Source organism: Pseudorasbora parva, chromosome 2, assembly GCF_024679245.1.
Source record: "Pseudorasbora parva isolate DD20220531a chromosome 2, ASM2467924v1, whole genome shotgun sequence".
NCBI lineage: Eukaryota > Metazoa > Chordata > Actinopteri > Cypriniformes > Gobionidae > Pseudorasbora > Pseudorasbora parva.
In genome coordinates, this window is record NC_090173.1 from 31,324,540 (window position 1) to 31,349,174 (window position 24,635).

Below are 24,635 nucleotides of genomic sequence, written 5' to 3' on the forward strand. Positions count from 1 at the left end.
TAGCTCTCTGTCTGATGCCGCACGTTCATCTCAGCCATCTCTGTCCGTAATAGCTGATAATAATATACATTGTCATTTTAAATCTAGCTTTACAAGCTTTCTGAATATGCTGCTCTTTTCTGTTGTTGTTAATTACCTCTTTAGTAAACCTAACGTTATACATAACCAGCAAAAGCAGCACAGCTTGAATCTCTTCCATACTCGTTATTAATTTTTTTACAGTCTATTTTTCAGAGTGTAACCGACCTGACCGATTACTTTTAAGTGTGCGTCCTTACATGACGTGACAGCGCGCGCCGCGCTCATGTTGACAAGAGAGGAAAACTCATTTTTCTTAGGGGTAAATTTTTTATTTCGTAAGTTATGAAGATAATGTTTGAATAATGACACAGCGTATATTGCCCCAGGCAGTTTTTACTTTAACTGCGCCTGACAGAAGATTTTTTTTTTTTTTCTGAGACGATTATTACACTTTACAACAGATAAATAGCTTATATAATACTGTATTAGTCCTGGTGGCCGTTAAGAGTTGCTATGGCTACAGTTAACACATTCCAGCTGGTGGAGAAAACAGTGGCGACATTTTTGATGCGGCAGGCAAACTGCTTATGTGACAAAATGATTGCGATTGAAAGTCATCACATGTAAACACCAGATCGGTTTAGATAACGTCTCATGTAAACAGTCCATTAAATCTTTCAATCGGTACAAAAAAATGTCATAATTTTTGATTAATGTCCGTCACTGGCTTGGAAGAGCAGTCGCGCGCAGTCCTACATCACGGGACTAATTTGCCTAATCTTCTCGGAACTTTAGATCGCGGTGGAAACACAGACAGTTGCAGGTCTGGGGGGGAGAAAAGTTCCTGTAAAAAAGTTCCTGGTACAAATTGTTCCAGGTAATTTTGGTGGAAACGGGGCTAATTTGGACAATTTTATGCTGCCAATTTTGTGAGAACATCCCTTCCTGTTCCAACATGACTGCACACAAATGCACAAAGCAAGGTCCATAAAGACATGTAAGCCCCCAACCTGACAAAACACCTTTGGGATGATTTAGAGCAGAGACTGCGAGCCAAGACTTCTCATTCAACATCAGTATCTGACCTTACAAATGCACTTCTAAAAGAATGGTCAAAAATTCACACACTCCTAAAGCCTTCACAGCTCAACTCGATATAAAACAGATTAGGATAACATTAAAGTTGATGTGCATGTAAAGGCAGGCACCCCAAAACTTTTGGGAAAATAGTGTAAATATTGACAACTTAACATTTGGTGTTAAATTAATGTTAATTGCAACATATATAAAAATGTAAATTTAATCTAAAAAATAAAAATAACAGAAAATAAAACCAAAATAAGCAAAAGGCAATATTTTTAAGTTTGTTGAAAGTGCTTCAACACGCACATAAACACACACTCTGTGATTTGACCAGCCATCAAAACATATATTTTGACCATCCATCAAACATATATATACAAACTGCTGTCACTTTCTAATATTAAAGGCTCCAAAACAACCAGTGACACATCATCCTCACTGGGATTTGAGTTGCAGTATCAAAACCTTATCCATCAATTTAAAACCACCCCATTTGGGTTTTATAAACTGACAACATTAAGTGATGGAAAGGACATGTCAGCTATTATACAAGCTACTACTGTGCCCCGTACAGTATATTTTCATTGCTCAACAAATGTTCTTCCACTATTCAATTACATTCAATTTAATTCCATTTAAAATTTGTAATATTATGCATTGTCATTTGTCACCTTTCTTTTCTAAAGCAACATCTGAAGAAAAAACACTCCAAAGAAGTGTCATCTTGTGTAAATGACAGCGGCCTGACATTTAGAAAGCTGCTTTCAGCAATACCAATATTACAACTCGTGATGCTGATGTCACTGATATCAGAACACTCTCTCTGAGAAAATGAAGCTGCTTGGTATTTAATAGAGTGTGCTGAGTTATGTGGGCAGCTCTCTAACCGCCTTCAACATAATCAATATATTCCTGCCAGCCCTCGGAGTGACATGACCACCGTAAAACAGCAATGGCATCTTAAAGGTATAATCTGACAGGTGGCATGCTCTCGCAGTTAGATTTCATGCTGTGTTATAATAAAATATAATTAAAAAAGTTCCCACTAAAAAGTGGGGTCTCAATGCTAGAAGAACCGCTTTTTTAGTGAACAGTTCCAAAAAGAAACACTTCTTATTGTGAAGAACATTAATAATCTGACGGACTTTTTTCCACCATAAAGAGTATTGTGCAACACTAAAAATCAAGCTTCTTTATGGTTCCATAAAGGACCTTTAATATCTGTTGAGGTTCTTCATGGTGAAATAAGGGGGTTCTTTAGATTTTTTTAAATGTTCCTTTCGCTATTGTTTACTGAAAGTTTCTATTGGATCTAAAAAATGGTTCTTCTATATGGTATCACTGGGAAAACCTACATTTTGGACCTGTTGAACGTGTATTTTAAAGAGATGACAAAGATTCTTCATGGAACAACAGATGCCAATAAAGAACCTTTATTTCAAACCCTTCATTCCACAAATTATCCTTGCATTCAAAGTCATTAGAAAACAAAGATAGATAAGAGTGGCTTTTATCTCAACTACATGTTTTTTTTTTTATGTGCATTAATATTATTCATTAACATACTGTACTCTAGCTACTGCCTCTAAAAGCTTCTGCCTTTGATAGTTAACAACAGAAGCCTAGATTGTCTAATTCGTTTTAGAGGAGAGTATCAGATGGAAAACAGAAAAAAAGAGTATCAAGAAGCTGAAGATGTGCATTTAAACCGTGGATGAAAGGTGGAAGCCAACATGAGGAAAAGTCTTTATATCGTTCTAATCTGTTCTATATAGGTCAATCAATATGGAAAGACTTCAAACAGCCCCCACCCCTCCACCATGCCCCTCGGCTTTGACAATACATGTACGTGCCTCACCATCTAACTGTGTTTGCATTTTTAATAGTTCGAAGCGATAAAACGAACAGAAAAGACATTTAGCATACCTCCAGCTTCCACATGAATCCAAATCTACGGCTGTCACGTAAAGCCGCACATTATGCTTGAGGAAACGATGCGCATGATTGAAATGATAAAGCGTGATTTCATGACAGCGTTACTTGATTACATCTAGAGTGTTGCTTAAAGAAACATCTGCAATCTGTCTCTCAAATATCACAAGAATGAGATAATTTGTACTCAATTACAATGTGAGCAGGCATGGGATTTTGAGGAGGTGCAGTGACACAGTACAAGAAAAAAATATGTCACTGTATTATCTTCTGTATATTTTTGTAAATATTGAACTCTTTTGATAGAGCCACAATTTAAATGATGCTCGTTCTTTTCTCTAATCTCGAAGACTGTGATCAATTAGGCATTCAATGGTCCATGACTGATTTGAAAATAAAGCAGTAATCTAGCAATAATGCGTTTGAGGGATGTGAACGAAATCAATCCTGTCTAGTGTGATGGCTTTGTGCTTTCAAATGTTAATGTGATCATTACAGCCATCATTATGTAGTCCTCTTTCATAATTACCGAAGCTCTGGAGAATCTGTGCCCTGAATGTCATGAGATCAGCCACCTGGATGGAGTATGGAGAGACAACAACATTGACCTCAACAGACATTTGGCATTATCAGGACCCACAAATATTACTCCATTGCAATATATTCGCATTAAATATAGAAGTTTAATGTAGTACCATCAATGAAAACTCTGTAAACTATATATTTTTTTTTTGCGCTTTCATTTTGAGGAGAGCTACTCCAGCTCGTGTGTGCTTCAGATGATCAATGAGTTCTACAAGTTCACAAGAAAGTGTGTCAAAGTGGCTATTCCCAAACTGCAAATGGTTAGTTCGTTGAAACATTTAAATTCTCTCTTCATTTACTTCCTCTCATGTTGTTTTCGTGCGTCACGCAACCATAATAGAAAGTAGTAAAGCCACAAGACATAATATTTGTGTTAGCATGGTTTTATAGTGAGGCAAAGCAGATGTGCACCTTTTGAGGTGCAAGTTGAAGTAAAGAACTTAATTGAAAGAGAACTGCACACTCTCTCAAGCATATTTATTTACCAACGTTGCAGCTATAGTAGCCTTTTTGAAGGTACCTTGACAAAGTAGCCGAAACATTGGTGAATAAATAGGCTTGCCGTTCTCTTTCAACAAGGTTTTATAACTTTTCTGTGAAGTTATATTCAACATCACAACTTTTTTGCCATTACAATGTAACACCTAAAAACCATATAACAACGATAAAAATTACAAGTACTTTACAGCTGAAATACTGCAAGGTTTAATGGAAAAATTTGACTAAATACATTTTACAAAGTGCTTTTATTAAAAAGTATAAGCTTCACATTTCTGCTTTTAAATCCTTCAGCCTAATTTACTTCCATTATTTTAAATAGCAAACAAGTTTAATTTAATTTGGTAAATCGACCATTATCAGCAGAGCTCATTTTGAACCCCAAAACAATCCTTTGGACTGATAGAGGATTAGACAAGAGAAAGGAAACTGTTTTCAGGTAAGTGGAGCACTGAAAGCGGCAAGTTTGTTTGTTTGTGTCAAAGTCTGCCAGTGTACAGTCACGTCTCCAGGATGCTATCACCCGCTATTTCTACAGCTGTTAGTCATGGCAATTGCCGTCCACTCACACATACCAGCCTCGCAAGCAAGCAGGCGGGCGGCTGAGGTTAGGGAGGTTCTGTCATACATCATTCCACATTCAAAGCGCCGACACCCTCCACTGTTACTATTAATACAACCAGCAGCGCCTCCATTATTAATGTGCACAGCCACTCCAGCCAATCACACCAATCTATCCTGAATCCATCATCGCAAGCTGAACGGCACCACCTCCAGATGCCTGACTGCCTGGCTGACCCACCCACAGCTTTCTGAATAAGGCCTGCAGCTCAGCACAGGCTTTAGAAGAGGATCAACACAGGGATCCTGGTGTGGATGAGGGTCTGGCTCATTCACCATAATCTCTTATAAATGGGATGAACGGATGACCGAGCACATAGTGAGGGCAATATAACTGCTCTGACACACCTGAGGACACACTGTCCCAATGCTACAGTATGAGAGAGTATTACAGTAATGTATATCGTTTTGGACTTTTATTGTGAAATATCTTCTTTTTTTCAGGTTAATCTCTTGAGATTAAAATCTTGATGACATCAGAAGACATGACCACAACAAGAACAACAAAAACAAAGGATGATGTGAAAAGTAATGTGAGTAATTAAATAAAATGCCAAAATGACTGTTTAAAATCTTTGGCCTGAATCCTGAGACCATTTAAAGTCACTAGAGCTTGTAATTTTCATTACAACAGAGATGCAAGATGGCGGTGCCTGCATTTGCATGAAAGTAGAGAGAGCAAGTCCATGGTGTGAAACATCAAAGTAATGCTGGTTTCATTTATTTCGGATGGAGCGGTATTCCAACAATTTCAGAGAGCCAAATATAAACCCATGCAGAGAAAGTCTATTATGGTCATTATTACAACTGATGGTAGACATTTGTGCTTTATGTAATAAATCTGCAGAGGTAGATCACTGCCACTTGTTCTTAAAAAGACGTGTAAAATATAACTCAAACCAACAGTGATTGTTAAAACTTGATGCAAGTGCACAGATGGGTTCTTGTTTTCTTATAATTTATGCTGCCACATATTGCTCATCTCTTCAGGCTAATAGCTTTAGGCTTGAACACGCACCTGTTTCAGGGAAAGAAGAACTGTTCTCTCCTCTTCCATTTCTCAAATCTGATAAACATTATTCTGTGGTGAAGTAAATAAACAGAAAAAGGAATGTAAAAAATAAAAAGAATCAATAAAAACTAAATTCTATAGGCTATAATATTCTGCCTACTTAATTTAAGCTTGTAGAAATTAAAGGTGTCATGAACTGGCTTTATATATATATATATAGGCAATATGCTTTTACATTCAAAAAAAAATTGGGGTGGGACGTGCCGCACTGGAGAAACATATTAAAGTAATCGCCCACAGCTAGGATTGGATAAGATTTGCATATTTAATGAGCTTCAGCTCCCCTGTCAGTTCACATGAGAGAGGAGAGATTTAAGGAGAAGCGGCAACCAAAATGATTCTCTCAATCACAGGGCTCGTAAACGTCTTTATCACGTCAAAAAAACATAATGATTTAGCTCTCATCCACCCGCAATTGATTGGACTATTATTTTTATATTACACATAGTGGGCACACACACACACACACACACACACACACGTTACATTGTATAGCAATGCAATACTCTTACATATAAAAACTAGGGCCGGGACTCGATTAAAAAAATTAATCCAATTAATTAGAGGCTTTGTAATTAATTAATCGAAATTAATCGCATTTTAATCGCATAAAAATATTTGACCTGAGAACAGTGAGAAGTAATTTTTCACATGGATTTTAGTATACCATTGAATAATGACTGAATACATAAGCTTAATCAACAAAATATTGTTTATTTATTTCAGTCCAGCAGACCAGCGCAATGTTTGCCATTAAGTTTAGCAAAAGCATATTTGTGATATTTGAGGCTTGATGTGCTGCGGTGATACGCAAATTCCTTGTTGTTTAGCTTGCACACAACCATGCTCTTGTCGACGCTTCCATCCTTTTGTTTTTTTAAAACAAAATTTCTTATCCACGGGGCCAAGCAAAGCGGTCTCATCAGCTTCTTCGCTCATGTTCACTATGGTTTGTTGTTGCCGTGACTCGTGCGCGCTAGTTGGTGTTTCAGTATAATCGGTCCGTCGAAACTCGTTCATTGAAAAACGTTCTGCAGTGCAAAAATAAGTGTGGTTAAAATTATGTTATTTATTTTTTTGCATAATTAATTAATGCGTTAAAGTCCCGTAATTAATTCATCTTAATTAAGGTGTTAAAGTCCCGGCCCTAATAAAAACACGTTTTACTCACGTAAGACTGGTGTGTTGTACCATTCCTGTCGGATCCAATATAGAAGAAACAACATTAATGTGTTTTAATCTCAAATGTCTGCAAATGCAGCCTTTACCTGAGATTTGTTTACAAACGATCCGCAGTGAAATGAAGTAAACACCACTGTCTTCCTCACGTCAGCTGGAACTTCATTAAAGGTCCCGTTCTTCGCGTGTTTTCAAAGCTTTGATTATGTTTACAGTGTGCAATATAACATGAGTTCATGTTTCGCAAAATGAATTTGCGTTAACGCGTTATTAACGCGTTAACTTCGACAGCCCTAATAAAAACGCGTTTTACTCACATAAGTGTGTTGCACCATTCCTGTCGGATCCAAATCCAGCATCGACCGGAGATTTGTTTACAAACGATTCCACAGTGAACTGAAGTGAACACCACTGTCTTCCTCACATCAGCTGAAACTTCATTAGAAATAAAGTTCAACCACTCATTCCTAATATTAGGATCCAAAGGAAGCTTATGCAGCGACTGTGTTCTTCCACAACCAGGAATAGCGCAATATCTTGATCTTCCTCGGCATGTTTATTGTTGTTGACCAGCTAGCACGAGCCCTTTCATGAATCGGTGGGCGAGGCTACTGGATTAGACGTGCTGTAGAGGCGTGTTTCGTAGCGATATAATGTAAGAATGAAGCACAAGACCGTTTTCTGGGCCTGGTGTCTACAAAAGCTTTTCTTTTGACAGAATTTTTTTCTTTCGACAGAAAATCTGCATTAATAGACACAGTTTTAGGTAATACTGCAGCTGACAGTATAACGTGAGTTAGCCTGTTAACCAGATATCCACAAAATAAGAAACACAATCAACACAATGTAGAGCACAAGCGTCTTCTCGGCATGATGCTATCCAGTATCCACTGCAGTGTTTGAGGTGGTTTAAGTTTTGCCTGGTGTCTGCACGCAATAAGTGGACGAGCAATATGCTAATGTTCCGCCTTGACGTCACAACGAAATGGCTTGCGATTTGTTTGAAAAACGATGTGTTTAATTGACTCAGAGTCAACTAACTCTTTCTTTTGAGAGACAATAACTTTATATACGGTGCACTTTCAGATTTAAAACTTTGCAGGATGTTTTCATTCGCTTAGAACTATGTTACACACTACATGAAAAGTAATTTTCATAAATCCATAATAGGGGCACTTTACAAGCTGCTAGTAAACCTTGCACCCCCGCACCTTTACTGGGTCCTGCTCAGAGCGGGATTCGAATCGACATTGAATCCCGCGCGAGATCATGTAATTACACACACTCCTTGAGGTCACAGGTAAGTGTATTTACATAAAAATTAATTCTGAGACAAAAAAATAATCTATCCATGACCTGTCATTTTATTCGTATCAAAATATGAGGAGGGCGCTGTCTCACAGAAAGTCCAAAAGTGGATTCGTAGAAGTAATACTGTCATGCTGGAGCTGCCCGGGAGCTGCAGCTGAAGGAAAACAATCGTTATGAGTGATGAAACGTGGCGATGACAATCAGACAATTATGACAATGCTTTATGTGTGTTTTTCAAGTCATCTCAATATAGGCTATTATTGACAATAATGTATGCATATGAATAATGCAGCTTTTTTTATGTTTAGTATCTTCTGCTCACCAAGGCTGCATTTATTTAAATAAAAATAAAGTTAAAACAGTAATATTGTGAAATATTATTACAACTTAAATCAGCTTTTTTCTATTTGAATATATAGTAGTTTAATTCATTCCTGTGATCAAAGCTGAATTTATCATCAATACTCCAGTCTTCAGTGTCACATGATCCTTCACTAATCATTCTTATATGATGATTTTATAATCAAGAAATATTTATGATTATTATCTGTGATGAAAACAGTTGTGCTGCTTACATTTTTTTTGGAAACCATGATACATTTTATTTTTCAGGATTATTTGATGATAGAAAGTTCAATGGACAGAATTTATTTGCATTTATTAAATAAATTATTATCTTTTGTAATATTAAAAATATCACTTAACCATCATAAAATTGCCATATAATAAAGGAGAAAAAATATATAGATTAGTGGTTATTGTTCGGCAGTGTATTTGATATCTTAACGAATTAAAAGCAAGAGATGCGATAAATTATATAGGTAAAAAAAATGGAAAAGATGGCTACGCCCCTGTCTGAGGGAGTCGCCTGTCAATTGCGCGTCATATCTGTGTTACCCTTGGTTTCTGGCTTTATTCTGCAGAAGCTCTTTACTCTTAGCAGTGTGAACAAGTGTCACAGCAGCCGTCGAGCAAACGCACAGAGTAATATCATAACATCTTTTTCAACACACTCAAATGTATCTAATAGAATAAACAGAGCTACGTTACCTCCTACTCTTGACCGGAAAAGCAGAAATAGAACTGTGTCCCGTGACCCGTCATAATAAAAGTCCTGCTGCTTGCGAGGCGTGTGTTGTTCATCTCATTAACAATCGCTCCAGTGGCCTTGCTCAGCTCCACAACACTCTGCTTCATACTACAGTAACGTTAATAACCGCAACCATCAACATGATTTCTGCCCGACTCCTATCCTGATTCTTTTCCAGCGGTTGTGAGGTGAAGACCACGTCCCAAGATGCTGCCCATGGCGTCATCAAACTATGCCTTTGATTTGAATAGGTGCCCTCTAGCGGACGGAAAAGTTGCATAGTGAACCTTTAAGTAGAGTTTACTTAAAAGGGTGATGCATTGAGAAATCAACTTTCCCTTGAGCTTTTGATTTATAAACGGTCATGGTTATATAAAAATATCCTGTAAGTTTCAGAGCTGAAAACGTCCTTGTTAGTCAAAGACAAGCTTTATAGACACCAGGCCCAAAAAACGATCGTGCGGGCATCTTTACATCATCGCGTGACCAAACACGACTCTACAGCACATCTAATTCAATAGCCCTGCCAACAGACTCATGGAACTGCAAAGTAGATAGCAAGATATTGCACTATTCCTGGTTGTAGAAGAACAGCCCCTGCATAAGCTTCCTTCGGATCCTAATATTAGGAATGAGTGCTTGAACTTTATTTTTAATGAAGTTCCATCTCACGTGGGGAAGACAGTGGTGTTCACTTCATTTCACTGTGGAATTATTTGTGAACAAATCTCAGCTCGAGCTGGATTTACATAGCCTGGCTCTGCCTTCCTACATACTTCCGCTCAATTTTCATTTTCCTTCAGTACTTCATCTGCAGTGTATTCTTAGGTTTTCTCCAAACAAATTTTACCGGTCCAATCAGCGAACCGAGGGAGTGGCTGAGAACGATGACGTTAGTGCCGTGCGCTAGTTTGAGTTGTAGTTCAGTAATGGCGGTGGAGAAAGATGAGAATGAAACCATTCATTTCGTTGTGGCACCACCTCTGCCGAATGTCCAGAAGTTAAAACCGGAGCAATAATGATCTTTGCTGAGGTTTGTTGGTGGCTATGGTGCTGTGGTCCTCCTCCCCAACAGGGTTATTTCAGGAAAAGTTTGATTTTCCAGCTCGCTCCGTTAGTGGTGAAGGAGTTGGCTGAAGCCCTATTCAGATGGCAATTGTTTCTCGTGGGGTCGGAAGGTATTACCATAATTTAAGTTACAGGGGCTAGTCAGTCATTTTATTGCCGTCCGTTTCCCACCCAACGTGTAAAAATCCCCGGCCGAGTTACCTGCTGCTTTTGAGAAACACCAAGTTTTTGTGGTGATGTAATAGCTGTCTGAATCCATATGTAAGTTTTCAAGAATATATCACTTCAAAATTCACTGTTTATAATCCTTTTTGACCACTACAGAGCACCATACGGTTGCGCTTTGCTGTTATTTGGATGCATTTCTAGACTTGTATTTCTTTAAAATGCTGGCAAGTATTTACAAGAGCAATATATTTAATCACCGCTCAAACAAACTAAAATAAAAGCACGTAAACATTTGAATTGGGCTACCAAGCAGACAACATTTTATTTACAGCATACAATCATGTTACGGACCACGTGAGCAGCGCGTTCCCGATCACAAAACTCTCCTCTCCACCGTGGCATGAATAAATCATAATCCGAATGCATGGGTTTTAGGTTATTACTGAGTTGGTCTGCACATTTATTTTGACGGATTTCCATGTGTGAAACAGGCGAAGGGCGCATGAAATACGTCACGAACAAACGTAAGCGATTGGTTATGGCAGATCCAATAGTTTTAAACTTCAACAGAGTACCTGCGTTCGCAGAAGTTAACGCTTGTCAATGGAGAGTGGCCAGACTCTCTGTACAAATGTAATGTACGAGAGTCAGGTAAGACCAGGCTAGGATTTACAGACATTTGAGATAAAAACACATTAATGTTGTTTCTTCTATATTGGATCCAACTGGAATGGTGCAACACAATTATGTGAGTAAAATATGTTTTTTATATGTAATAGTATTGCATTGTTATAGATCGTTTTGATTATGTGTACATGTCTAACAGAACATGGCTTTAGCACGCTGGACTCAGACATGTATGGGCCAGGGCTCGCAAAGCCCAACGTCCCGGGGCTGTGTGTTTTCCAGATGGGCTACCAGAATGAAGCCTGTCTGCAGGCCGATGAATCTCATAATATTCCTTTCTAGTTCTGATATGTTATCTTGACATGACATTTGTAGGACACGCGTACGTTTGCGTGTGCGTGCGGTTAGCGCTTATATTGACCGATCGTGCAGGCTGTGTAATGCAAAAATGATAGTCCAATCAATCACAGGTGAATGAGAAATAAATCATTGTCTTTGATTGATAAAGACGTTTATTCCGGTTGCCGCTTTCAAACAACTCCTCCCTCATGTGAACTGAACTGAACAGGGGAGCTGAAGCTCATATGCAAATCTATTTCCAAGTCTCCAGTACGGCACACCCATCAAAACCCAGCGTTTTGGAGAGAGCCTCAAAACCAGTGTAGAAAATAGCCTATTACTTATTAGTTATGTTGTTAGTTATGATGTTTTTAAAGTTATGATGAAGTTATTAGTTATGATGTTTTTGAAAAACCACACAAACTTTATTATTTGACTGCGGACAACAGTATAAAAAAAAAGTATTAAAAAAAAGCCAGTTCATACGCAGAATTTACTTTAAAAAGCTTCAATACTTCGAAAATAAAAATTAAGTAAATTTGAATTCTTGTTTTTCAGTGTACAAACTGTGCCATATCTAAATGCCATCCCTGATACCAAATATACAAAGTTCTGAGCAAAATATTTGTTGTACATTTCTCAAGGGATAATTCACCCAAAAATGTATATTCTGTCATCATGTACTCAAACTAATGTTTTTCCAAACCTGTATTACGTTATTTCTTCTGCGAAAACCTTTTCAACAACAACAAAAAATATTGTAATATAAATAATATACCGGTATTTAAAATATCTTCTTTATAAATATCCCAAAACTGCATACATGCACGAGTAAAGGTGAGCAAAAAATTAAAATAAAAATTGTGACAAACTTGAGCTATCACTTTGAGTGCCTAAAATGCACAAAAAAACATCACTGGTAAAATAACAGACAAACATTCATAACCGTAAATAATTATACAAAATAACCCTACGACTTTTCAATTCCCATGTGCAACATTAGTTTAGAAAAGGACATGACTGACGAGTAGGGTGGCTCTAAAAGCCTATTGATCTAGTTGTTGACTTGAGCTGACACTGACACCGCAGCTAAGCTGAAGGTTGATTGATGGTCTGTGTGTAGCTGACACTGATAAACTGAGCCAAAACTGTCAGCATAAGGAAAGATAAATTAGCAAGTTTAGCATAGCCTCTGCAATATAGATCTAGTGCTGTGAGCTGAAGAATATGGCCATTAGACCTGCAGTAGATGAGCAGAGAGTGAAGAATAGCAGGCATGCATCACTGGCCTCCAACAAGCTATTCATCAACTATTGCAGCGGATCACACACAGAGTTAATCTGTTTGGCGCAACTCTAAAACATGCTCCTAATAAACAAACTGGATGGCGTAATTTGCCATAATGGCATTCAATCTCGAGGATCTGCATGGGTAAGCCATAGCCATTTTCGATAACTGGTATTCTCATCAGAAGCGTCTGCTGTGTTATACTACTGAAGAAGAGCAAGCGTTGGCGGATTAATACAGGTTTTGTGCATAACTATATGATTTTGCAAACAATGCGATATTATGCAGAAGTATTCATGAGTAATAGATTGTTTCCTGTCTTCATTAAGCACGTCTCAGTAGCATAATCCCTCTGAATGAAGATGAGCACTTCTTAGCCACACACACTTAAACAGCTCATTTTCCATTGCAGGTAACAAAAAAGGCAAGTAAAACATGTTTGCACATTTGCCTATGTTTCACTGATGAGGCTAAATAGTATTATGCACTAAGTAGGGTATTTGGTCAAATATTTGCACCCTTGAAAAGCTTTGGAGGCTGCTGACAGCAGTTATTGGGCAATGGGAAGCCTTGATTCCAAGGCTCACTGACTGACTTTTATTCCAAAACTAAATTAGAAGGCCTAACACTCACAGTACCTGTACATTACATTTTAAGATTCTAGAAGTTTTAACATCTGAATGTTTTTTCAAGGATTCCATTCTTTTACATTCATTTCCCAGTGATCATGATTTACCATTTTCCAAAGTGACTTACAACTGAGGAGTACAGGAAGCGATTTGTCATGAAGAGGGGAAGAAACGCAAAAAGTGCCTTAAATACAAAGTTTTGAATATTACTCCGAGTAGCAAATAGAATAGGGAGGAAAAAATGAAAACTAGGAAGAAAGAATAGGATTTTTTTGATGATGATGATGATGATAAGATTAAGTGCTCATGGAAGAGATGAGTTTTTACCTGTCTTTTGAATGAAGTGAGTGATTCTTTCATGTGGATGGAGGTCGGAAGATCGTTCTACCAACCGGGAACCATGAATGAAAAAGTTCTGGAGAGGGATTTCATGCCTCTCTGTGATGGTACCACAAGCCTCTGCTTGTTAGCTGAGCGAAGGCTTCTGGTGGGGGTGTAGACTCGTAGGAGTGAGTCGAAGTATGCAGGTGCTGAGCTTGTGGTGGATCTATAAGCAAGAGTCAGAGTTCTGAATTTGATGCGGGCAGGGAGTGGTAGCCAATGCAGAGAGATTAGGAGGAGTGTGAAATGTGCCCTTTTGAGCTCGTTGAAGACAAGACGTGCCGGAGCGTTCTGGATCATTTGCAGCGTTTTGATCACACGATGGAAGTCCAGCCAGAATCACATTGCAGTAATCAAGTCTAGAAATGACCAGGGCTTGGACAAGAATCTGTGTTGCATGCTCCGTAAGGAGCGGTCTGATTTTCCTGATGTTGTGCAACACAGACCTGCATGACCGAGCTGTCTTTGAAATGTGGTTTTTGAAGGACAGCTGGTGATCAAAGATTACTCCAAGATTTCTGACCGACCCTGAAGGGGTAATCAAAGATGAACCTAGCTGGATGTTGAAGTTGTGTTGTAGGGTCGGATTAGCAGGGAAGACGAGAAGCTGTGTCTTTCCTAAGTTTCCGCAGTTAATGTTCTTTCATCCATGCCGAGATATCCGCCAGACAGCTTGAGATTTGTGCATTTACTGTGGGCTCATCTGGTTGAAATGAGAGGTAGAGCTGTGTCATCAGCATAGCAATGATATGAGAGGCCATGTGCCTGAATGATGGGTCCCAATGATGTAGTGTAAATGGAGAAGAGAAGAGGTCCAAGCACTGAGCCCTGAGAAACCCCCATGGTCAGTTGATGTGCAATGGATACCTCGCCTCTCCAGGCAACCTTAAAAGACCTACCTGTGAGATATGACTCAAACCAGTGGAGCGGAGTCCCTGTGATGCCCAGTGATGAGAGGGTGGACAGAAGAATCTGATGATTCGCATTGTCAAAGGCAGCAGATAGTTAGAGGGGGATGAGGACTGACGATTTGGATGCAGCTTTTGCCATCCGCAGGGCATCAGTAACTGACAATAATGCCATCTCAGTTGAGTGGCCCTTTTTGAATCCTGACTGGTTTACGTCCAGTGGATTAAACTGTGAGAGGAAAGGTTAAACCTGGTTGAAAACAAGTCGTTCAAGTATTTTCACTATGACTAATAAAAGAGAAAAAGGTATGTAGTTCTCTACAAGTGATGTGTCTAATGTGGGGTTTTGTAAGCAGTGGGGTTACCTAAGCCTGCTTGAATGTAGGGAAGATGCCGGAGCAGAGAGATGTGTTGATGATGTGAGTGAGTGCTAGTAGAAGTGTAGGGGAGATTTACATTTACATTTAAATTTTATGCATTTGGCAAACGCTTTTATCCAAAGCGACCATTCAAGGTACACATTTTACATTATTGTCAGTTTTTGCTTTCCCTGGGAATCGAACCCATGGCTAGTGCCACACTCTACTGGTTGAGCTACAGGAAAGGAGATGGCTTGTAGAAGATGTGAGGGGATGGGATCTAGAGAGCAGGTAGTGGGATGGCTGGAGAGGAGAAGTTTAGATACTTTTGCCTCAGTGATTGTAGAGGAGGAGGAGAGAATATGTTTGGCTGTGGATGTGGCTAAAATCATCTGTGTGTGGAGGTGGGAACTGATTGCTGATGATTGTAGTTTTATCAGTGAAAAATGGGCAAAATTGTCTGCAGATAAAGAGGTAGTGGGAGGTGGTGGAGGGGGAGAGAGCAGAGAGTTGAAAGTTCTGAAAAGTGTGCGCGTGTCTGAGGTGGTGTTGATTTTGTTACGGAAATATGACAGGGTATATGCAGGAATCCTGAAGTTAATTTCAATACCTTTTTAAGACTTTTTAAAGACCTTCTCAAAATATTTTAAGACCTCATCGCACTTTAAGTTCTAATCGGCAACAAACCTTTAATAAACAGTTGTAGTCGAATGTAGACTTAAAATCTCTATCGTAGGCCAATTTTGTATTGTTTATATTGCATATCTGTTTTATAACGTATGGAGGGCGACACATTACCTAACTGCGCATTTCGCAAAATACATGACGTCACCCGTAGACGGCGCTCGCCAGGGATGGAAATTAACTTTTTTCAAAGTCTACCACTCAATGTTTTTAACAGCCACTTTTTTGTTTTTAACAAATTAATACTACAAGCTCTACAATACTTAAGCAGTTTATTTAATCTCAAGTCTCAATGAAATACTGACATTTTCACGATGATTTGTGGTCTTTTATGGCTTCCAGTTTTATGGTTTTTAGTCCCAAGAATGAAACTATTCGTTTTGGCATCTTTGAAGCGTGTTGACGACATACCGAGCAGAACATTGTCAGTAGGGATGCACCGAAATCAAAATTCTTGGCCGAAACCAAAAAAGAAGAAACCAAAGCCGAAAAATAAAATTCAAACTAAAATGTTTAACTCGACCTCACTCATGTGTACATTAAATAATAATGTACAGGCCTACTGGCCTGCAGAAAGGTATAGAAATTGAATAAAGTAATCAAATGTAAAATAACTGCATATTTAACTGTTTAAATGAAAGATTAATCCTTATTAAACTTACAAAAGCTATTCAATCAAGAGCATTGTTTTATGTCAAACTAAATATAAGGACATCACTCAGGCAGCAGTAAAGGCTACTGCACCTTTAAGACCTGATGCAGGGATATGCTCGTCTTTCTCGACTGTGCATACTATACAGTTCACTTAAGGCATATTCAGACTATGTCTGCTAGGATACTCATCAAGATGGACATGCTGACACTTCTTGTGTGAGTTTGTCCGTTTAAGCATAAGACTTGAAAGAGAACTCAATATTTGCGCGCTGTGAGACTCGCGCTCGCTCTCGGATGATGCACAGCGTCAGATCTTCTCTCAGCGCGCGCGAGTCTCACAGCGCGTCTTCATGCGAGTGATGACGGAGAAAACGACTGGTTATATGCGCACATACGGCAGCACTCGCATGCATTGAACAAAGTTTACAAAGAGGTGAAACAGCTCGGTAGGTGAAGCGAGTTTACCCGCCACAATTTTAAATCAGCCGCATTTAGCTGGTGGCAGTGCTAATATCCATCTCTGGCGCGGGGCGTTCCAAGCGGATCTCAGACTGAGAGCCCCGTTGTTTTTTAATACATATGGGGATGAAAAGAAATATATTCATAAATACTTTTTGGAGTCAAACTCTTTTGACAAAGCTTGAACAAAATACTTTCATAATTTAAGACTTTATAAAGCCGTGATAAGACTTTTTAATACTTTATAAGGGTCTTAATTTTCCCAAAATTGATTTATCACCTTTTAAGACTTTTCAAGACCCCGCGGATACCCTGCATGAGGATTTAGCCACCTGGACATCCTTTGAGAAGGAAGAGAGCAGAGATTGATACTAGATGGTTAAGATTTGCCCATCTCACAACATAGTGAGATTTATGTGATAAGGACTAAGGATAAGGCTTATTTAAAATTATGCTTTCCATCTCTAAAAAGTAGGGAGAAAACAGTAAAGTCAAATCATTTATTTAGCAAAATTTTCAATGGATTCCCTATAGTAACCTCCTTGCTGACCTCAGTTTGAAAACCCCTGGAATAGGGCATTATATACTCTTAAGAGTCATCTTACTGAACCTAAACATCAACACTTGATAAATGTGCATAAGCAGCAAAACTGTCCATAGAAAAGTCAATATGGGGCGTAATGCACTGCCACGGCAGTAAAAAACTGCTGTTCTGGGCCGACAGGATCACCATCACTGCTTGTGAGTCTAAAAATAGCTGTACTTTGATGATGCACTGGGAAAATTCATGCCCCACTCCCCCTCTTTTGCTGCATCCCTCTTTCCCCTCTCAATGGTGCAATTAGCACTAATACACTGGGATCCGGTCCACAGAAGAGCAGGATACTCTGGCCAATCATTCAGATCAATTGGCATGAATGAGCTGATCTTCACATGCAGCAAGCGGGAAGGAAGGGATACGGCAGCTTGCGGCTGCATTACTGCAATAATATATCTCTTGCATTTGCAGCGAAACAATGGGAGAAGATCGAGAGGGAGTGACAGAAAGAGCAGAAAGAGAAAGTGAGTGAGAGAGAGAGAGAGAGAGAGAGAGAGAGAGAGGAGAGAGAGAGAGAGAGAGAGAGAGAAACAAAGATTGATGCTGTCCTCTGAGATTCAACAAAAGGATTCTGTTCTACTTATGTGCATACACACGCTCAACAACTGCTGTCAGAAACACTCCAATGCCCTGTGCTCACACCGATGCAGACACCATAACAATCTGACACCAACTCATGCCCGAGTTTCCAAAGTGCTAGACCAATCTCAGCTGCAGGACTTGTGTTTGGGTCTTTCTTCAAATCACAAGTGGGAACAGCTCTGTCAGTGCAAGTGGGATCGAGGCCAGATACGACCAGAGTGCATGACACCTGTCCCTATATAATGCTCCAGCAATCATAAACGACACAATCTGAACAACATCAAACTCCACTGCTGAAAAGACTGTGCTTTCCTTGTTTGGTGCTCATCTAACTGATAGACCTGCACTGTAATCCTATTTAACTGCAAGTAATTCTGGTCAATGAGAATGGTCTTTTTTTGGTAAACATGTTTGACCCAGGAAGCCTGGTGGTTACACCAACAAAGCAGCATCATATTCTGATGAACCATAACCAGTGCATAATCAGGTACATTTTCCAAGTAATTTAAGGAGTCAAGTAACGATACATAACACCACAAAACCAAATAAATAAATAATGTCACTTTTGTGAATACTTAATTGATTTACTCACAACTGAAAGCCTTCTGCTTTCACATCTTAAATTAAAAGGCATAGTTCACTCAAATTAAAAATTCTGACATCATTTATTCATCATGTGGTTTCAAGCCTGTATGGCTTTCTTTAATTTTTTTTCTTTTATATAAAGATTATATTTTTTTAAAACAACATTGGACCCATTGACAAAAAACACATATACTAAATAAACCCATAGAGGTTTAAAATTACATGACGGTAAATACATTTGCAGTGGTGTAATTTCAGAAGGACTAAAGTGTTCACATTACATTCTAAAAAGATAAATTGTTTTAGTCAGGCTGAAAATAAATAATAAAAAACAGTTACTTGTGCACTGAGCTTGGCAAAGTTTCTTTCAGTCCACAGTGAGATTTGTTTTAAAAACTTCAAAACGCTCCTACTAAATGAAAATAAAGCAGAGTGCTTTAGTCAAATTCTGGTTTACTTGTTATTTGTACTAGACAAAAAAAAACTGATTTTAGCTGTGGATCTACTCGGTCCTTGACAATGAGCTCTTTCGCGCAGTATATCCAGTGTGTGGCACAAAACGGTCAAGGAATAAACACTTTTATGTAAAAAAAAAGAAAAGAAAAAAAAAAAAGGAAAAAAACAGTAAGCCAAACAAAGTGCTTCTACTTTGGTGGAGGAAGAGTCTAAAAATAATAATAATTTATTACATTTATATAGCGCTTTTCAAGCACTCAAAGCACATTACATTGAAGGGGGGAATCTTCTCAAACCATCCACCTGGATGATGCAACAGCAGCCATATTGCGCAAGAACGCTCACCACACACCAGCTAATGGTGGAGAGGAGTGATGAAGCCATTCAGTGTATGGGGATTGATAAGGAGGCCATGATGGACAGGGGCCAACCCCTTACTCTATTTCCGAAGGACATCCTGGGATTTTTAATGACCACAAAGACTCAGGACCACAGTTTAACGTCGCATCTGAAGGTCAATGTCAGCTGTCAGTGATAAAAAGTTACACGAATGTAATAATGTTACAAGTTTGACCATAACTCTCCACAACACTAGTCATCATCCCATATGTCAAAGAGAGACACACTCAGGGCAAAATAGGGGAAAACAGATGGAAAGAAGGATAGAGGAAAGAGTTTGGGGAGGTGAGAGAGAAAGGACAGAGCTGAAGTAGGCCAGAGCGCAAGGGAGACCGTCTGTCCCAGATCAGTCCTATACCGCAAGCAGAATGAGCGAGAGAGGAAAAACGTGAGCGGAAGTGCGTAAAACTACTGGGCTAAATCCTAAAAACTACCCTCCCCTAGAAGAGGACAAAAGGGCATGACAACTGTACGAGTGGTTGTGAGAATTAAAGTGCACAAAAAGAGAGCACAAGGAGGGGGAGTGGTCAGGAATAGTGAAAAAGACAACATGGAATGGAGAACATAACCTGACAGTAGTTAAGTTAAATGAACAGGAATGAAACAGTGAACACTGTATACCAAGTCTCCACGCTGGCTTAATTTAAACAGATCCATTGGTATCGATTCAAGCTGCCCAGGTAGCGCACAGTGCCTACATTCATCAGCTTAGCCAGGCAAACGTGTCATTAGAAAGCACTCAGGATGCAGATGTTTGCTGAATGGCATAAACCGATTGCAGGTTTTTTATTTATTTACTCATTTTACAGGACAGCGTGAGAAGAACATCAGACTTCATTCATCACAATTGCCCTGTGTTGGTAGGTTGTCCACACCTTCAGTAGATTTTATGTGAGCGTTAAATGGTGTTAAAATGGTTTGAGCAGTTACTATGTTAAGATGAGAACATTTCTCATCCACAGTTACAAGTGTGAGGATGCATGGCAGGAGATCTTTCTGCTTCACCTAATGAGCGAGATGTGTTTTAACTGCAAAAAGAGAGCGGTGGTACTCTCACCACCAGCACATCTCTAAACCAAGACATAAACGAGGCAATACACACAAATATGAAGTAACTGAAAAGAAATATTTTCACTCTACACACTAGAGATGGTTCAGAAGGGTCAACTGCACTAGCGGCTGCATTCTCACATACCAGCAGTACTATTCTTTTATTCAACAAGAATTATTTTTCTCAAAAGTGACAGTAAAGACTTTTACAGTTTTACAATTCATTTCTATTTTAAACTAATTGTAACATCAGCACGAAATGAAAGTTCTGATCATCTTTTCTTCTGTTGTGGTGTACATGTGTAAAACGGCTTCTCGAACAAAAAAAATAGGGCGGCACCTGACTTTGATTTGATTGTGGTTTGGTTGTTCTGCTTTCGCTCTAAAAAACATATCATCAGAGAAGAAAACAGATGTTGCTGTCATTATTCTGACCTAAGATCATGGCTATTCCATAAATTAAGGAATTGTCAGATTTGATTTCATAGTGACTTATAAATAAATAAGTGCTGTGTTTTTGAACTCTCTATTCATCAAAGAATCCTAAAAAATAAGTATTACAGCTTCCCGCAAATATTAATCAGCAAATCATCATATTAGAATGATTTCTGAAGGATCACATGACACTGAAGACTGGAGTAATGATGCTGAAAATTCCATCACAGGAATAAGTTACATTTTAAAACAGAAAATAGTTAATTTTATGTTCATCAAATAAATGCAGCCTAAATAATAAATTAAGCATATTAGTTTTCTTTCAAATATAGAGTGAAATATAAAGATATGTGTGTGTGTGTGTGGTCTTGCACATCTCTACTCTGGACATATTCATGTGTATGCATGAGATGGAGAGGGCAATGCAGATGAGGGGAGAGGCTGGGTTTTCCAGAGCATTGAGCAGAAGGGTGTCAGTGCCGTTCTAGTTTCCCAATTTATCAATGGCCCGTTCAATGTGGCTAATTTTAACTCCCTTTGTGTGGCTTTGTCTGATTATCCACTCTGTCATCCTATCTCATTTCCCCCCCAAAGCGAACACACTCACACAACACCGGAGAGACACTGTGTGTATGTGTGTATTTAGGGAAGGCAGAAAGAGAGAGAGAGAGAGAGAGAGAGAGAGAGAGAGAGAGAGAGAGAGAGAGAGAGAGAGAGAGAGAGAGAGAGAGAGAGAGAGAGAGAGAGAGAGAGAGAGAGAGAGAGAGAGAGAGAGAGAGAGAGAGAGAGAGAGAGAGAGTGTGTGTGTGTGGGAAAAGAGAGTGTGTGACAGTTGTGACAGCGTGACTGAGGAAGAGATGTTTTATTACAAGTTATATTGGCAAAACCATTCTACCCAAAATCTGTCAGAAAAACATATTTGAGAGCTTTTGTTTCTTAGCCCATTTGCAAATAAATAGTTGTTATGCATCAGTTTAACAGCATGTCGAGAGCTTCATTATATTTTGTGGGGAAATTTTCTCCACTTCAAAAAAATTAATAAAAAAAATTATAATAATTGTCTTTTTGTCATTTTCAGCATGAATCTAACCAAACTTTAAAACATACTCTGAAAAACAAGCGATTTGTTTTAGAATATTTGATAATTTTACTGGAAAATAAAACTTGTATACTCTGCCATATGTGTTTTTATTTTTTGTCAGCTGGTAGAGCTAATTCAACATGGAGCTTCTTTTGTCTTTGGCTTCATTACATATGATTTTTTCCCTCCCCCATGTTTTCTCTCTCACTCTCTCTTTCTCTCTCTCGAAATACATATATCATGTAATTATTTGTGACCGCAGCAAAGACCTACAACAATTTCCCTCTTCTGTATCAGAGGAGGATATACACAAGAAATAAATGCTTCTAATAATAGATTCAGCAGATAATGGCAGGGGACAGTCCCCAAACCAATCCACACACAATCCCTGTGTAAAACCACACAGACACACTGCAGCTGCTTCAAGATCACTTCACATCTGTGCAGAGGATAGAATGTTTTCTTGTCAGTTCACCAGTGTGTGCCACTTCTAGCCTGAGAGATGAGGAGTTTGCTATCTACTTGAGGAGCATTAAGTGGGTTGTCTGAGCACCAGTGTGTGTATCTGTGGGCGGAGAACAATCTGTAGCAGAAAACACTGATTATGGGAATCACCTGAAAGTACCTGGACTACTTATATAACAACTTTTTATATTAAATATTTACCAAATACATATTATGTATATACATTATATTAAAAAAGATTTTAAAAAATGATTGTGAAATGTAAGAAAATTCTGTAATACTTTACTTAAAGATGTATTTAATATATATAATGCATTAATTAGGCTTTGTAATGCACCCTATAAAGTATTGTATGGTGATAATCATAACCCCAAATAATAATACTTATGTTACACCTTTAGAAAACACAATGCATTAAAAAACATGACAAACAACACATTTTAGATGCAACCAGATAGCTCTAAATATTGTAATTCATTTTAACTTTAATTACAATTTTTTTACGAAAATATATAATGCATTATAATATATATTAGAAATACCTTTATAATACATTTTACATAAAGGCTTTAATTTCTTATAAAGTGCTACCAATTTTGAATGAACTATCCCCTTAGCAGCAAATTCTTCATGCATTGCATATGCTCATGAGAAAGAACGATAAAAAGCAGTGAACGGAAAAGAAAACTTATGTGGCATTTAAGAGCAGCAAACGCATGAGAGAGCTGCCACGCTTGCAAATCGGTCCGTTAGCACTGCTGGGTGAGTAAGTCTGCATGCATGCCAATGTATGTGGGTGGGTGTGTTTTAGGGAGTGACAGGATACTGCATATCAGTCTTTTCCCGTTTAAAATACCAGGGAGAACAAACATATTACACTCTGCACAAGGAACCGATATACATATCAGTCATTTTATCATTATGATGATCTATTTCTGTGCCAAGCTCTTTCTCTCACACCAACACATAGCCTATATATCCAGAAAAACTTACTGCCTATTGATGCAATATTCACCTATTATTTATGTGCTTCATGCCCCTCTTTTTTTAATTGAATATCAGCATATGTCTCTTTAACGGACAATCAGATTTTCCTATACGAAAAGTCAAGCAGCTGCAACACCAACCCATATCTATGTCCTCACATCATTCACTCCCTACAGCAGATACAGCACAAGTCACATCTGTTTCCCAATAGCAAATATTTCCAGATCTGAATGGTTCAACTTTGAATGGAAAACTGCCAACATCCACAGGATCCATTCATCTCTCATCCTCTGCACATTTTCACCAGTCTCCCGTTCCATGCATCGCCCCGGCACAGGCGTGAAGAAGAAATAAGCCCCACTTACTGTCTTACTGTGGTTGCCTGTATTTGCAGATCCCTCCTTTGTAAATGGAGAGAATGACAGCAGTTAAACGAATGGGAAAATCCAGCAGCTGGTAAAGAAACAGGAGGGGGGGAATACAACAACGACAAAAAGAAAAGAAGAGATAGAGAAGGCAGATAAAACAAAAAAAAAGGGGGAAAAAAATGAAATGGAGGAAAATAAGTCACCGTGGCAACAATTAGGCCTTTGGAAATTACATTTTAGAGAGTTTCCTGCGAGCCGGTGAGCGCTGGGATCCAATGCATATCCTCAGCGGGCAGACACCGCTCCAGTGGCCGTGCAATAGTAACACTTCTATTTCCTCGGTTCTGACAATCGATCTCACCCTCACCCCTCTCCCTCTCTCTCTCTCTCTATCCTCCCTCCTTCTCTCCCTGCCACGTTCAAACAGCCCCAATCGCTCGTTCTCTTTCAGCTGGTTGGTTGGCTTCATTCCGCTCTCATCCTCTTGTTTCCCTCCCTCCATACCTGCCTTTCTCTCTCTCTCTCTCTCTCTCTCTCTCTCTCTCTCTCTCTCTCTCTCTCTCTCTCTCTCTCTCTCTCTCTCTCTCTCTCTCTCTCTCTCTCTCTCTCCCCTCCCCCTCTCCTCTGCCGTCTTCTCCATCAGAACCCAGATACAAAGCAAAACCCTCCTTCCC

The 24,635-nt window shown here is 38.9% G+C and overlaps 1 protein-coding gene across 1 annotated transcript in view; it reads right to left on the bottom strand.

Annotated features, from left to right (window-relative positions):
- shank1 (SH3 and multiple ankyrin repeat domains 1) overlaps window positions 1-23,988 on the bottom strand; it is a 128,121-nt gene extending 104,133 nt beyond the window's left edge. Inside the window, exon 1 of the mRNA XM_067415555.1 lies at window positions 23,959-23,988. The gene's annotated coding sequence lies outside the window, so the exon portion shown is untranslated. The remainder of the gene's footprint in view (window positions 1-23,958) is intronic.
- Between the last annotated feature and the right edge of the window lie 647 nt (window positions 23,989-24,635).